This window comes from Protopterus annectens, chromosome 13.part0 (assembly GCF_019279795.1).
Source record: "Protopterus annectens isolate FY-2018-M chromosome 13.part0, PAN1.0, whole genome shotgun sequence".
NCBI classification, from domain to species: domain Eukaryota; kingdom Metazoa; phylum Chordata; order Ceratodontiformes; family Protopteridae; genus Protopterus; species Protopterus annectens.
Window position 1 is genome coordinate 1262069358 of NC_056747.1, and position 15767 is coordinate 1262085124.

The following is a 15767-nucleotide window of genomic DNA, read 5'->3' on the forward strand; positions in this document are numbered from 1 at the left end:
CCTAACCAACTACCCCATGTAAGAATCAAACTCTGCACTTTGTGCCTGTAAGGTAAACACCTTAATCATTATACCAGCTTCCCACATCTACATTATATCCATCCTCCCGAAGGAACTAGATGGCTGCACAGTCCTGCTGTTTATTACTGCTGTAGTTGAACAGCAGCATAGTTAGCAGTTTCATGTTGCCGACAGTAAGATTTCAATGTTGATCACTTAATACCTGTCCATCTGCAGAGAATGAGTGTTCAACCTCAGCACTGTTAGCTGGAATCCACACAGCTCTAAGTGCAGTTTCAGACAGTGATGGGATCTGCACAACCTTTGAACCCAGTACTTGCACAAGTCAAATGAGGACAGTGGTGGTTGCTCCTGCACATTGTGATGGACATACACTTCCCAGGCCTTCAGAGATTGACCTGGATTACCCATTTTAAAAATGGGCGTGCTGGCAGGATTCAGTTAATTATTACTAAATTGTGGTAAATTATATGTGCTTAAGATTCTGCAGGCCTTTAAGAAAAGAACAGAAGGGTTGCTATGAAGATGCTTGTCCAATTTCTCTAGGTTGACCTAAAATGCAGGCCTAACAGGTGGATGTCATCTTCCTTGACCTGTAGCCAATGCAGATGAAGAGATTTATAAGTTTTCTTCCCAAACCTGTAGTTTTTGTTTTCTCAACTTAATGATGGCTCTGAAGTGACATTGGCATGATGTATGTATTGACTACAGATGGCTGTCCTTAAAATGCATGGTTTTTGATGACTGTGATCAAGTCTGATGAGGTTTTCAAGATGAAACTCAGCTAGATTTCAAGATTTGAATGCCGGTCATACAGAAAGGTCCATAGCTGGTTCCATGGATGTTGCATTTGTCATCTTCAAGAAGAAATCCCACAGGTACTGCAGATGTACATAATTCTACAGAGCTGCAAACCATCTATTCCATCTCATTAGCAATGGCACAGGTGGTAATGCAATGTAGGGTCTGTCAAGTCCAAGGTCTTCAAGAAAAGCTACATGCTCACTTTTTGTTTTGGAGACTGCTGGAAAACATAGTTCACGAGTGCCACAAATTAGTTAACAGTTTTGAAATAGTGAACCCATGTATCATCTACAAGGACAACACATGAAGCCAGCAAGGAACATGCATAACATGGTCTCCTAGCACTTCATGAAACATTTCCTTAATGTTTTTAATCATATAATGTATGCTGTCACTCACAAAGGAAGTCATATTTTATGGGGCAACACTGAAGTTTTGCAGTAATTTCAGCACAGCTTGACCTACTGTTGTGTGATTCACAGCTGAGACCTCTGTGTAGTTGGCCATGTGTAACTTACCTCCCTGGAGTACAAATATAACATTTATAATGCAACGTGCACTGCTATCTGTGTTTTCATCACACACAACTGCCAGTGGTTTTCCTTGTATAACAATACAAATGTCTGCTTCCAGGTGTTCCTCCAACTTTCTAAGATACAGTGACACAAACTATTTGATTGTGACAGTGCAATAATTTCCTCTACATACTTTTCTATCCACTACTGAAACTTTAGGATCGTCCAGTTTCTCAATCAAGATATTTGCAAAACACCATGCTTGTAGAATATCCATGACAATCTCTCTTCTGACCACTGCTGTTTCACTGTCCACTTTAAAGATTGTGAGTAATGTTGCCTGCCATAATGCATTCTGTTTACTTCCCTTCTCTTTATTTTACTGATGTTTCCTACTTGCATTTTGATCCACAATGGTATCCTTCCTGGAGTAATCTAGGCAGCAGTTACAAGCAGAATAGAGCAGCTTTCATCCACCATGATAGAGGTCCTCGGATCTGAACTGTCAAAGATGATTTGTAGCAGTTTTATGGAAGAACATTATTGCTAGGTGAAGAAAGCAGGGCAGATTACTTTATTGATTGAAGATTGTCCAAATGGTGAAAGCAGAAAAAAAGAAAACAAATTACTAATTGCAGTATCAGGAGACAATATGACTGCTTGCATGGTCGACTGTATCAGCTGCAAATGATACAGTCTGTCCATGATTTATCCATAGTACATGTGCAACCTGGCTGCTGCAACTTTTTTTTTTTATAACACATACATAGACTTTGAATAGAAACAGAAGCCATTATGGCACTGAGTCATGTGACATCAATTCCACAATGGCAGTAAGCACCTCAGTATGGCTTCCATTGTTCAGTCGGATAACTGTACTGCTAACTGCAGTTTTATGGGTCTCATTCTGTAACAGTACATCAGCAGAGGTACCCAAGTGCAATTCCCACCCTCTGGAAGCTCAGTATTTTCATCCTCCAGTGGCATGTGCTACAACTTGTGTTCTCCAGCAGGTCAGGAGGGTTCCTATTACAAAACAGTGTAAGAAACTTCTCTGTGTGTCAAAAATCCTTTATTAAGTACACAGACTGGAAACAGACGGCCTGCCTTGCTTGGATTACTTTCGAATACTTAGTAATGCTGTAGAATTATATATTTTCTATTATTACTTTTTGACTTGACGAGTTTACGTTCGCTACTTCTACTACTATTGTCTGATCTGATTACTATACAGTGATTAACTAGAAATATATGGACTGAAAATCTTCCACACAGAGAAGTTTCTTGCACTGTTTTGTTTTTAGACCCACTACACTTTAGTGGGTTGTTTTGAGACTTCGGGGATACCACGGAGATTACTTGTTTTTTGAGGGTTCCTATTACCTGATCAAATGTTTAAGTTAGCGAATACCTAAACGTTGAATGGCCATTTTAACACAGGAAAACAATTCCCTTGGCCATTATGCGGATTTTGCCCCTTTCCCCACTGTAGAGCGATCTCAGAGTTGGTATATTTAGTTGGGGGAGTGAGGGGCACAGCCCCCGACATTGGTAGGAGTGGGGGGGGGGGCAAAGCCCGCACTTCCTTTTTTTTTTTGCGGCCGAGGGAATTCATTCCCTATGTTAAATCGACTGTTTTCATTTTTTGATATTACCAGGTCGACATTTAGGTATTCGCTAACCTAAACGTTCGAGCGGGTAATATACACCCGGTCAGGAGCAGCAGTAGCTCAGTATGAAGCCGTTCTCTGACAGCACAATATAACTGGACTGTAAGCTATGGTACACAAGCTCCATGCAAAGCTGCCCTGATTTTATAAAAACAATGTTTCCCAAAACACAACCCCCCATTAAATAAGTAACTGAATAGTACTATTACTCCAACAACAAAACTACCAATTGCTAGTTGCCTCCTCACCATGTCTTCACTGCATGGAAGAAACGTATTGAAGTCTATGGTGACAGAGTTACTGAGTGATCCCTTCACCCCTATAGCTAGAAAATAAATATTCTGACATTTCATACAAATATACACTAGTCCTGTAAAGCTAGATGTTGCATTCAGTAAACAATGAGAAAGTTGCCTTTGACTACAGCTGGCAACCCCCCCCCCCCCAATTTAATGACTGTTATCCTCAATTTCTTGTTATTCTAAAAGTGTGTAGCAAAGTCGTGGACATTCTGTGTAACCGGGAACTCTTTAAAGTTTGCTACACACAAAAGAGTAGCCAGATATTAAATATTTCATGCAAGTGCAGTGTGTCCCTTTAAAGCCAGAAATGGCTGAGCAAATGACAAGAGAATAAGTTGCCTTTAGACATAGTTAGAGATGGATCCAGCTCTAGGCAACACAGGTGGCTGCTTAGGGCTCAATGCCTTCTGGGGGCCTGGTATTGGCTTGAAAATATTAAAAACTGCTCTCACTGAGAGATACCCACAAGTGTGCAATAACAGCAGCACGTACAGAATAAGGAAAAGCTCTGTTCGTTACATCAGTGTGCGGGGGATACGATTTAAGAACAGCATATGAATGCTGTATCTCAAGTACGTGTTCACATTGTGCAACCTCCTGAATGGGAGATCTGTTTTTTGTAGCAATAAAACAAGGTATGTGTGTGTAATGCCCCAATTAGGAAGACTTTCTAGTTAGGTGAATTGCTCACACTCAAACCCTATACCTTGTCCATAATGGTCAAGAGTCTTAATACCCCACAGCAACTGCCAGACCTTTGACTTTTTTTCTTTCTTTCATTCTTGTGGATTACAGTCTGTCAATGTCAGTCATAAAGTTTCATAGTTTTCTGGATCATAACATAGATTTTGATGTAAAGCCTGTTGTTCTGTTAACTTTTTACTTAATTCAGAGTACTCTGCTCTTATCTATCTCCAGTTGAACATCTCTGATTTTTGTCTCATCTTTATGCCCTGCCTTGTCCTTGATCAAGTCACTTAACAAGGGCAACTGGAAATTTAGGCTAAGGTCTTCTGTGGTATCCTAATCCTAATAACTTGTACCTATGAACCACAATAGTTGTGGTGTAAAGGAAGGAAACTGATTGTAGAAACAGACGTGTCATCATATGAGCCATGTTCTTTGGACGTGATCCCTGATTTCCTTGTTCTGTTGAATGTTGACACTGCATTTATTATTTAGTTCTTAATAAAACTGATAGCATGAAGTTGTTGTTTGTCTTTTTCCTAGTTAGGGGTCGCCACAGCAGATCTCCGGTCTGCTAATGATTGGCAGTAGATTTTTATGGTGCCGAGTTGCCAGCCCGACGCCCATCCTTCAGCAAAGGAACGCCCATTCACACATGTCTTTTGAACGCCACTTGACTGCGGGGAGGACATGCAGACTCCACACAGAAGGCACTCCAGCTGAGAATCAAACAGGAGAACCTCTTGCTGTGAGGCAACAACACTACTGCTGCACCACCGTGGCTCTAAACTGATAGCATGAAGTATATTACTTTAATGCTTGCTAATATTTTATTATTAATACATTTTTATTTAGCTTGTTTTTTGCAGGCATACAGGTGTGAAATGCCCTTTGTCTGGGGTACAACAGTTTGTCTGTCACTTAGTACAGATAAGTAAGGCTACGAGCTGTTAAAAGAGCTGCTTCCTGTAGTACATGGTTTGATTCCTTCAGCCTTCATTTATTTTTTATGTGACTTGCTGAGTTATTTCACCAGATGGTACTCCTGGGCTGCTCATGAAAAAGGATGCTTGTGTCCAGTGGGCTGTCCCAGGCTGTTAGCCAATGAATTACACATTTATTTTTTCAATTTCTGCACCCCTCACATAGACAGTAATTTTTACTTCACTGTGTGCTGCTTGAGTGTGAATCTTAGCATTACTCCTGTAGTTTAATGTGTTGCCAGATGTATTTTCACTAAATGTGAGTTTCATGGAAACAGACGTTTACTGTTCTCAAGCTAAGACTGTTTTCAATGAGACAGTATTTTGTTTTGTTTAGGAAATGGCTGTCAGTGCTTTGTTTTTGTAAAATTTGAAATAAAAGTTGTAAATTTAAAAGCAAATCTCTGTGATAACTGTAAAAGAAAAGAAGAAAATAGCATGTAGACGGGCAGGTCTGAATAGTGTTTGTGGTAAGTGGGGAGAGACAGCCACGTAATGGGATGTTGGTACGGCTGTAGACGGGCAGGTCTGAATAGTGTTTGTGGTAAGTGGGGAGAGACAGCCACGTAATGGGATGTTGGTACGGCTGTAGACGGGCAGGTCTGAATAGTGTTTGTGGTAAGTGGGGAGAGACAGCCACGTAATGGGATGTTGGTATGGCTGTAGACGGGCAGGTCTGAATAGTGTTTGTGGTAAGTGGGGAGAGACAGCCAAGTAATGGGATATTGGTATGGCTGGCAGGGGCCTGATGCATTACATTGCATGGGGCCCCATTTATCCACAATCTGGTTCTGTTGACTCTAGAACTGTATGCTATAACAACTCAGTATAATTAACAGTTCCTCAAGTATATCCCTTTGAAGCCAAGCTTACTCTCTCTCTCTTACCGAACTTCTACCCAGTCTAATGTACAATTCTCAAATTCTCACAAAGCTTAACTCAGCACTCCTGACCAAGCTTGAATCTACCTACAACAAGGTTGCTAGATTTGCTGCCCAACAAACCTACAAATCCCGTCACTGTCTCTCTCTAAAGCACCTAAACTAGCTTGAATTACCCCACCAGCTTCTTCTCTCTCAGCTCCAGATCATCCATTCTATCCTATGCCAGCCTTCCTACTGCCCAGCACTATTCCCTCTCATCTCCCATTATTCTTCCTCCAGACCTCTCCGAAGCTCTAACTAAGACCTACTACAAATCTACAAACCCAAGTCTAAAGTTGGACGCAACATGTACAACTATCACCAGACTATCGCTTGGAATAGGCTCCCACTAGAAATCAGGACCCTTACACATCCTAAACAATTTAAGACAGCCACCAAAGAGCACTTTAAAAGTCACTGGTCCTGCCACTGCACTCTCCCTCCTTAAACATCCCCTACTTCTCATACCTTAATCTATTTTCTGCCCTTAACTCACTCTTCTTATTAGCTCTCTCTAATCTTCCTTGACCACTGTTTCTACTGTCTTCTAAAAACTATTATGCAAATCACCTCAGAGAAACATTCTGTTGTAATTGTCTTGTCTTCATGTAACTACATTATGATAAAATGGGTTCCTAACAGAACGACGAAAATGCATTTTGTCGAATGCATTTTCATCGACACCTAAAGAGCGAACAGGCAAAACAGTGAAGCAGCTGTTCAGCAAATTCTTTCCCTGGGAAAGAAGTCACTTGACCGCTTCATTGCTTTGCCGTGTTCTGCACTGTAATGTGTTCTCAGGAATTCCCTTATCCAGTGTAGCTCCCGAGCGTGAATATGCAACAGTTACTGACCTTAGGGTTAGGTGCGGGTTAAGGTAAGTGCATATGTATGAAAGTGTTTATTTACTTTCTTGTTTTTTTCCATTAGATGTATGGTTGAGTTAAGTGCATATGTGTTTTAAGCTGTTTACTTTTGTTTTGGGGGGATAGAATTAGGGTTAAGGTAAGCGTGTATGTGTTTGGAACTGTTTACGTAAATGTGCAACAGTTACTGACCTTAGGGTTAGGGTGCGGTTTAAGGTAAGTGCATATGTTTTAAAATGTTTACTTTTTTGTTTTTTGTGTTAGATGTATGGTTGAGTTACGTGCTTATGTGTTTTCAGCTGTTTACTTTTGTTGGGGAGACAGAATTAGGGTTAAGGTACGTGTGTATGTGTTTGGAACTGTTTACTGTTTTTTTTTTATTTTTGGTTGGAACAGCGATTTCTTTCCCTAGGAAAGAAATTGCTGTTCTGAGGTGTCGACATTTTCAGCTTTCACTGAAAAAGGGTAGATGAAACTCGTTCACTGTTTTAAGCATTTGATGTTTTAATATAGACCCGATATAACTGGGTTTTTGTAACCACTTACCCCAAAAACTATATTCATCTTAATGACATATTTCTTTTTATATATCTTGAAATAGTTATGCTATACTCCTGGTTATTGACACTGTATAACATTGTATTGCTACTTAATGCCTTGTAATAATCTTGAACATTGCTGTTTAATGCTAATTTATAATGAAAATTGTTTAATATGTTGGAGCTTTTCTCCCCGGGCCTCTGCTGAAAAAGGGCTCTTCAGGTCAGTCAGACAATCCCGGTCAACAAATGTAAAATAAATAAAGAAACAAATAAATAAATATCAGACTTGTAGTCAGTGATGTCAGATGGGATAGCTATTCTTGACGACAGAGAAGATATAGGGAAGTCAAAAATTTCATGTAGGTGTTATTCAAGCATTTAAGCACCCCCCCCCCAAATAATATGTTGTATGCAGTAATATATATGATTGTTGTATGACTTGGCTGCTGCAGCATTTATATTGTCTTCCATTGTTTTGCTTTATTAATTACATGTGAGAATTAATTCATTAACATGCTTGGATTGTATAATATATTCTAGACATGCTGCATTTGTGTAATCTAAACACGCTGCATTTTAGGAATATATTTTACAATATCTTCTTTACAGCCCCCATTAACTACAAAAAGGCTGACATTTGTTGGGTCATGTAGTCTGTGTGGTGATCAGAACTGTCTGATCTTCATCCATTTCGTAGTCATTGTATATTACTGTAATACAATCTTATCTACAATATTGGATTGTAAAACATTTCAGAAAGTAGTTAGACACTGCTAGTCTGGCAATTAAAGCAGGGGACTAAAGCTCCAACTTGTTAATGATTTGTTTTGAATCCTTACACCTTCATTTACTTACTGCATGACACAGAGCAAGTTTAAACAGTGCTTTGGAGCAATTGGGAATTTGGTTTAGGCTCCTCAATGGTCTCCAGGACTGCATGCCTAGTAATTATGAACCTGTTGTCATCATGTGCTAGCCATTCCCTATTGCACAGCAGATCTAGTTCAGGAAATGTTATGGCAAGAATACCAGAGCACAAAGTTTTAAATGTAACATATGCAATTTATTTTTCAAGAGCAGCAGACATTGAATTTGTAGATGAATCACTGAAATGCATATTTGTTTGCAAACAGCAATCTCTGCACACACCTCTCAACCTGTTAGCACAAGAAACCTGGGCAAAGCTGACAAAATAGGGGGACTAAGGCCTAAAAATAGGGACATATTTTAAATATTGTTCTTATAAACTTAGAAAGTTGATAGAGTAACAGGGTTTATTTTAGCATGCATGTTCTGAAGGATTTGAAGTCTGAAACTCAAATGTATGTCATTATTTAGAAATGTCATTCCTCAGATCATCCCAGTGATTTGCCAGAAAGCCACAAATTTTATGAGGAACAGACCAAAAATATGTGCCAAAAATCTGGACATTCTGCGAATATCTGGACAGCTGGGGGGTATTCCTCTGCATTAGTAATAGTTCTCTTTAATCCGGCATTATTCAGATAAATTTTATTTCTGCAGAGACTTGACATATGTTATCCAGGTAGCTAATATCCCTTATGTAATCATAAATGCACATTTATTTAAACTGTACTGCACATGGCTAGATCTCATGGTATGAAGCTAGTGATCTTTATACAATTTCATTTATTTCATCCAAAGAAATCAATAAAGTACATGTCAAAGTGGCTATAACTGCTGGTGGAGGTGGGGCCCTCTTTGAGGAAGAAAGTAACTTATGCTCTTATCATCTGGTCATTTTTAAATGGTCTTTAATCTGGCTTTGCAGGACTAGTGTGCATGCCTGTATGTATATGAATTAAGTGAATTAAGTTGGAGTACTTTGGCTACTGTGTGTTTGTGTGAAACAAATTTGCAATGTAACTTTGGTACATTTTTATTTACTTTTTTGACACAGACATCTAAGAAGGATGCAGTCAACAATGTACCTATAATTGCTGAGTTTGGGCGATGTATATCGATATAAATGTACATATAATCTGACACTGACCACAGATGCATTTAAATGAATGGGAGTTTCAAGGGGAGAGAAGTTTATTGTTTGTCATGTTAAGTTTCTCTTTAAAGTGAGACTTTTTTGTTTTGTTTGGCAAATGGTCATCACTGTTTGAGGTATAACATTTGAAATAAAGATTTTAAATCAAATCTCTGGAATCATTGCAAAAGTAAAGAAGAGATAGTATGCACATTGACAGGTTTGAAAAATGTTTATTGTGATTGGGGAGAGACAACCAAGTGATGGGAAAATGGAATAGGTGCAGGTGGGGAGGAGGGGGGGGGGCTGGTCCATTACCCTGTCTATGTCCTTATTTCACTCTGGCCATAGCCATCCCCCCATTTATTGACTGCAATCCTCAAATAATTGCTATCACAAAAGCATGAAGCAAAGTCAGGGACATTCTGTCCAATTGCAGGTAGTTTCAAATTTAGTACTCACAAGAAGTCAGAAAAAAAATATTTCAACCTATTTTTACAAATGTAGCCTGTTCCTGTGTAAATGACATTGGAAAACGACAAGACAATAAGTTGCCTTCAGCCACAGCCAGCTATCCCATTTACTGACTGAAATCGTCAGATACCTTCCAGCACAGAAATAGGATGTAAAGTCAACAGTGGACTGACAGTCATGTAACCACAAAATAAATAATGCAACTTATTTCATAGAAATGCACACTAGATCTCTAAATGAGTAAACAATAGCTAACACCCCCTAATTTGGTCACTGAAATCATATCTTCATGGATGCATACATGCACACATACACACACACACACACACACACACACACACACACACACACACACACACACACACACACACACACACACACACAAATACACGCACATGCACACGCGCGTGCATGCACACACACACTCACACATGCACACACATATATGCATACATACATACACAGATGCACACATGGCAACAGGGATCAGTCACTTTTATCGACATAATATCACCCCACCAGGCATCACTTAACTATGTCCACCTAAAACATTTGAGTCTCAATATATATCTCCCACAAAATAAAAGTGACTCTAGTTATGCTAGTAGTTCTAAAAACCCCATTCAGTAGTCCTACAAACCCGCTACCAGTAGTCCTACAAACCCACTCCCAGTAGTCCTAAAAATCTGCCTCTTTAAGTTCCATAAACCCACATCCAGTAGACCTACAAACCCACATCCAGCAGTTCTACAAACCCACAACCATTAGCCCTACAAACCCACAACCAGAAGCCCTACAAACCCATATCCAGTAGTCCTACAAATCCATATCCAGTGGACCTACAAGCAGCATCCAGTAGTTCTACAAACCCACATCCAGTGGTCTTACAAACTCATATCCAGTAGTCCTACAAACCCATATCCAATAGTACTACAAACCTACATCAGGCAGTCCTACAAACCTGCATCCAGTAGTCCTACAAACCCCCGTCCTACAGTCCTACAAACTTGCATCCAGTAGTCCTACAAACCTACATCTAGTAGTCCTGCAAACACTATCCCATAGTCCTAAAAATTCACATCCAGTAGTCCTACAAGCCCACATCAAGTAGTCCTACAAACCCTATCCAGTAGTCCTACAAATCCACATCCAGTAGTCCAACAAACTTGCAATCAGCAGTCCTACAAATCCACATCCAGTAGTCCTGCAAACCCACATCCAGTAGTCCTAAAAACTTACATCCAGTAGTCCTACAAACCTGCATCCAGTAGTCCTACAACCACATCCATTAGTCCTACAAACTTGCATCCAGAAGTCCTACAAACCCGCATCCAGTAGTCCTACAAACCCACATCCAGTACTCCTAAAAAACTCACACCCAGTGGTCCTACAAACCTGCATCCAGTAGTCCAACAAACTCGCATTCAGCAGTCCTACAAACCCACATCCAGTAGTCCTACAAACCTGCATCCAATGGTCCTACAAACTCACAGCCAGTAGTCCTATAAACCTGCATCCAGTACGTCTACAAACCCATATCCAGTAGATCTACAAACTCACAGCCAGCATCCTACAAACCCACATCCAGCAGTTCAAAAAACCCACATCCAGCAGTACTAAAAACTTGCATCCTTTAGTACTACAAGCCAACATCCAGTAATCCTACAAATTCACAATAAGTAGCCTATAAATCCACATCCAGTAGTCCTACAAACCTGCATCCAATAGTCCTACAACCCACATATAGTAGTTCTACAAACCCACATCAAGTAGCCCTACAAACCCTTATCCAGTAGTCCTACAAACAATATCCAGTAGTACTACAAACCATATCCAGTAGTCCTACAAACCCACATCTGGTAGTCCAACAAACCCTTATCCAGTAGTCCTACAAATAATATCCAGTAGTCACACAAACCCGCACCCAGTAATCCTACAAACCCTTATCAAGTAGTACTACAACCGCCATCCAGTAGTCCTACAAACCCACACCCAGTAGTTCTACAAACCCGCATCCAGTAGTTTAACAAACTCACATCCAGTAGTCCTACAAATTGCATCCAGTAGTCCTACAAACCATATCCAGTAGTCCTACAAACCCTCATCTGGTAGTCCTACAAACCCTTATCCAGTAGTCCTACAAACAATATTCAGTAGTCCAACAAACCCGCACCCAGTAGTCCTACAAACCCTTATCAAGTAGTCCTACAACCCCCCATCCAGTAGTCCTACAAACCCACATCCAGTAGTCCTACAAACTGCATCCAGTAGTCCTGGAAACCCACAGCCAGTAGTCCTACAACCCGCATCCAGTAGTTCTACAAACCCTTATCCAGTAGTCCTACAAACAGCATCCAGTAGACCTACAAACCCACATCCAGTAGTCCTACAAACCCACATCCAGTAGTCCTACAAACAGCATCTAGTAGTCCTACAAATCATCATCCAGTAGTCCTACAAACATCATCCAGTAGTCCTACAAACCATATTCAGTGGTCCTACAAACCCACATCCAGTAGTACTACAAACAGCAACCAGTAGTCCTACAAACCTGCATCCAGTATTCCTACCAACCATATCCAGTAGTCCTAAAAACCCTTTTCCAGTAGTCCTTCAAAGTCATATCTAGTAACCCTACAAACTTGCATCCAGTAGTCCTACAAACCCACATTTAGTAGTCCTACAAACTTGCATCCAGTAGTCCAACAAACCGGCATCCAGTAGTCCTACAAACAGCATCCAGGAGTCCAACAAATCCCCATCCAATAGTCTTAAAACCCCCCATCCACTACTCCGAAAAACCCACATCCAGTCATCCCACGAACAGCACCCAGTAGTCTGACAAACCTGCATCCAGTAGTCCTACAAACACACATCCAGTAGTCCTACAAACCTGCATCCAATAATCCTACAAAACTTGCATCCAGTAGTCCTGCAAACCCACATCCAGTAGTCCAACAAACTCGATTCCAGATGTCCTACTAACCCACATTCAGTAGTCCTACAACCCTCCTTTCAAGTAGTCTTAGAAACAGCATCCAGTAGTCCTCCAACCCCGCATCCAGTAGTCCTACAACCCCATGTCCAGTAGTCCTACAAACTCACATCCAGTAGTTTAACAAACAACATCCAGGAGTCCTACAAACCCCCATCCAGGAGTCCTACGAACCTGCATCTAGTAGTCCTACAAACCTGCATGCAGTAGTCCTACAAGGCTTTATCCAGTAGTCTTTCAAACCCACATCTAGTAGTCCTACAAACTTGCATCCAGTAGTCCTACAAACCCACATCCAGCAGACCTACAAACCTGCACCCAGTAGTCCTACAAACCCACATCCAGTAGTCTGACAAACCTGCATCCAGTAGTCGTAGAAGCACCCATCCTGTAGTACTACAAACCTGCATCCAGTAGTCCTACAAACTTGCTTCCAGTAGTCCTACAAACCCTTATCCAGTAGTTCTACAAACCCACATCTAGTCCTACAAACACTTATCCAGTAGTCCTAAAATCCTGCATCCAGTAGTCCTACAGAACTTGCATTCAGTAGTCCTACAAACCCACATTCAGTAGTCGAACAAACTTAATTGCAGATGTTCTACTAACTCACATCCAGTAGTCCTACAACCCTCCTTTCAAGTAGTCCTACAAACATAATCCAGTAATCCTGCAACCCCACATCCAGTAGTCCTACAACCCCACATCCAGTAGTCCTACAAACTCACATCCAGTAATCCTACAAACAACACCTGGTAGTCCTACAATCCCAAATCCAGTAGTCCTACAAACCCACATCCAGTAGTCCTACAAACCTGATTCCAGTAGTCCTACAATCCTACATCTAGTAGTCCTGGAAACAGTATCCAGTAGTCCTATAAACTCACATCCAGTAGTCCCACAAACCTGCATCCAGTAGTCCTACAAATCCACATCAAGTAGTCCTACAAATGCCTATCCAGGAGTCCAACAAATCCAGCTTCAGTAAGTCCTACAAACCCACATCCAGTAGTCCTACAAACCCACATCTGGTAGTCCTACAAACCCACATCTAGTAGTCCTAGAAACTCACATCCAGTAGTCCTACAAACAGCATCCAGGAGTCCTAGAAACCTGAATCCATTAGTCCTACTAACCTACATCCAGTAGTCTGACAAACCCACATCTGGTAGTCCCACAAACAGAATCCAGTAGTCCTACAAACCTGCATTCATAGTTCTACAAACCCCCATGCAGTAGTCCTACAAACACATATCCAATCATCCTGCAAACCCACATCCAGTAGACCTACCAACAGCATCCAGCAGTCCTACAAACCTGCATCCAGTAGTCCTACAAACCCACATCCAGTAGTCCTACAAACAGCATCCAGTAGTCCTACAAACCCACATCCAGTAGTCCTACAATAATGCATCCAGTAGTCCTACAAATGCACATCCTGTAGTCCTAAAAAAATCACATCCAGTAGTCCTACAAATCTGCATCCAGTAGTCCAACAAACCCCCATCCTGCAGTCCTACAAATTTGCATCCAGTAGTCCTACAAACCTACATCTAGTAGTCCTGGAAACAGTATCCAGTAGTCCTACAAACTAACATCCAGTTGTCCTATAAACCTGCATCCAGTAGTTCTACAAACCCATATCCAGAAGATCTACAAACTCATGGTCAGCATCCTACAACCCACATCCAGCAGTCCAAAAAAACCCGCATCCAGAAGTCCTAAAAACTTGCATCCTTTAGTACTGCAAGCCAACTTCCAGTAGTTCTACAAATTCACATTAAGTAGTGCGACAAATCCACATGCAGTAGTCCAACAACCCACATACAGTAGTTCTACAAATCCACATCCAGTAGTCTAACAAACTCATATCCAGTAGTCCTACAAACAGCATCCAATAGTCCTACAAATCATATCCAGTAGTCCCACAAACCCACATCCAGTAGTCCTACAAACCTGCATTCAGTAATCCTACAACTTACATACAGTAGTTCTACAAACCCATATCCAGTAGCCCTTCAAACTGCATCCAGTAGTCCTACAAGTCATATCCAGTAGTCCTACAAACCAACATCCCGTAGTCATACAAACCCTTATCCAGTGGTCCTACAACTCCCCATTCAGTAGTCCTCCAAACCCACATCCAGTATTCCTACAAACAGCATCCAATAGTCCTACAAACCCAAATCCATTTGTCCTACAAACCCTCATCCAGAAGTCCTACAAACAACATCTAGGAGTCCAACCAACCCTCATCCATTAGTCCTACAAACCCCAGCCAATTGTCTGAAAAACCTACATCCAGTAGTCCTACAAACAGCATCCAATAGTCCGACACTCCTGCATCCAGTAGTCCTACAAACACCCATCCAGTAGTCCTACAATCCTGCATCCAGTAGTCCTACAAACGCATCCAGTAGTCCTACAACCCTTATCCAGTAGTCCTACACATCTAGTGGTCCTATAAACTTGCATCCAGTAGACCTACAAACCTGCATCCAGTAGTCCTACAAACACATCCAGGAGTCCAACAAACCCCCACCCAGTAGTCTTACAAACCCCCATCCTGTAGTCCGACAAACCTACATCCAGTAGTCCTAAAAACACCCATCCAGCCATCCTACAAACCTGCATCCAGTAGTCCTACAAACTTGCATCTAGTAGTCCTACCAACACTAAACCAGTAGTCCTTCAAACCCACATCTAGTAAGCCTACAAACTTGCATCCAGTAGTCCTACAAACCTGCATCCAGTAGTACTACAAGTAGCATCCAGGAATCCTAGAAACTCACGTCCAGTAGACCTACAAACCTGCATCCAGTAGTCCTACAAACACATCCAGGAGTCCAACAAACCCCCGCCCAGCAGTCCTACAAAACCCCATCCAGTTCCGGCAAACCTACATCCAGTAGTCCTAAAAACACCAATTCAGTCGTCCTACAAACCTGCATCCAGTAGTCCTACAAACTTGCATCCAATAGTCCTA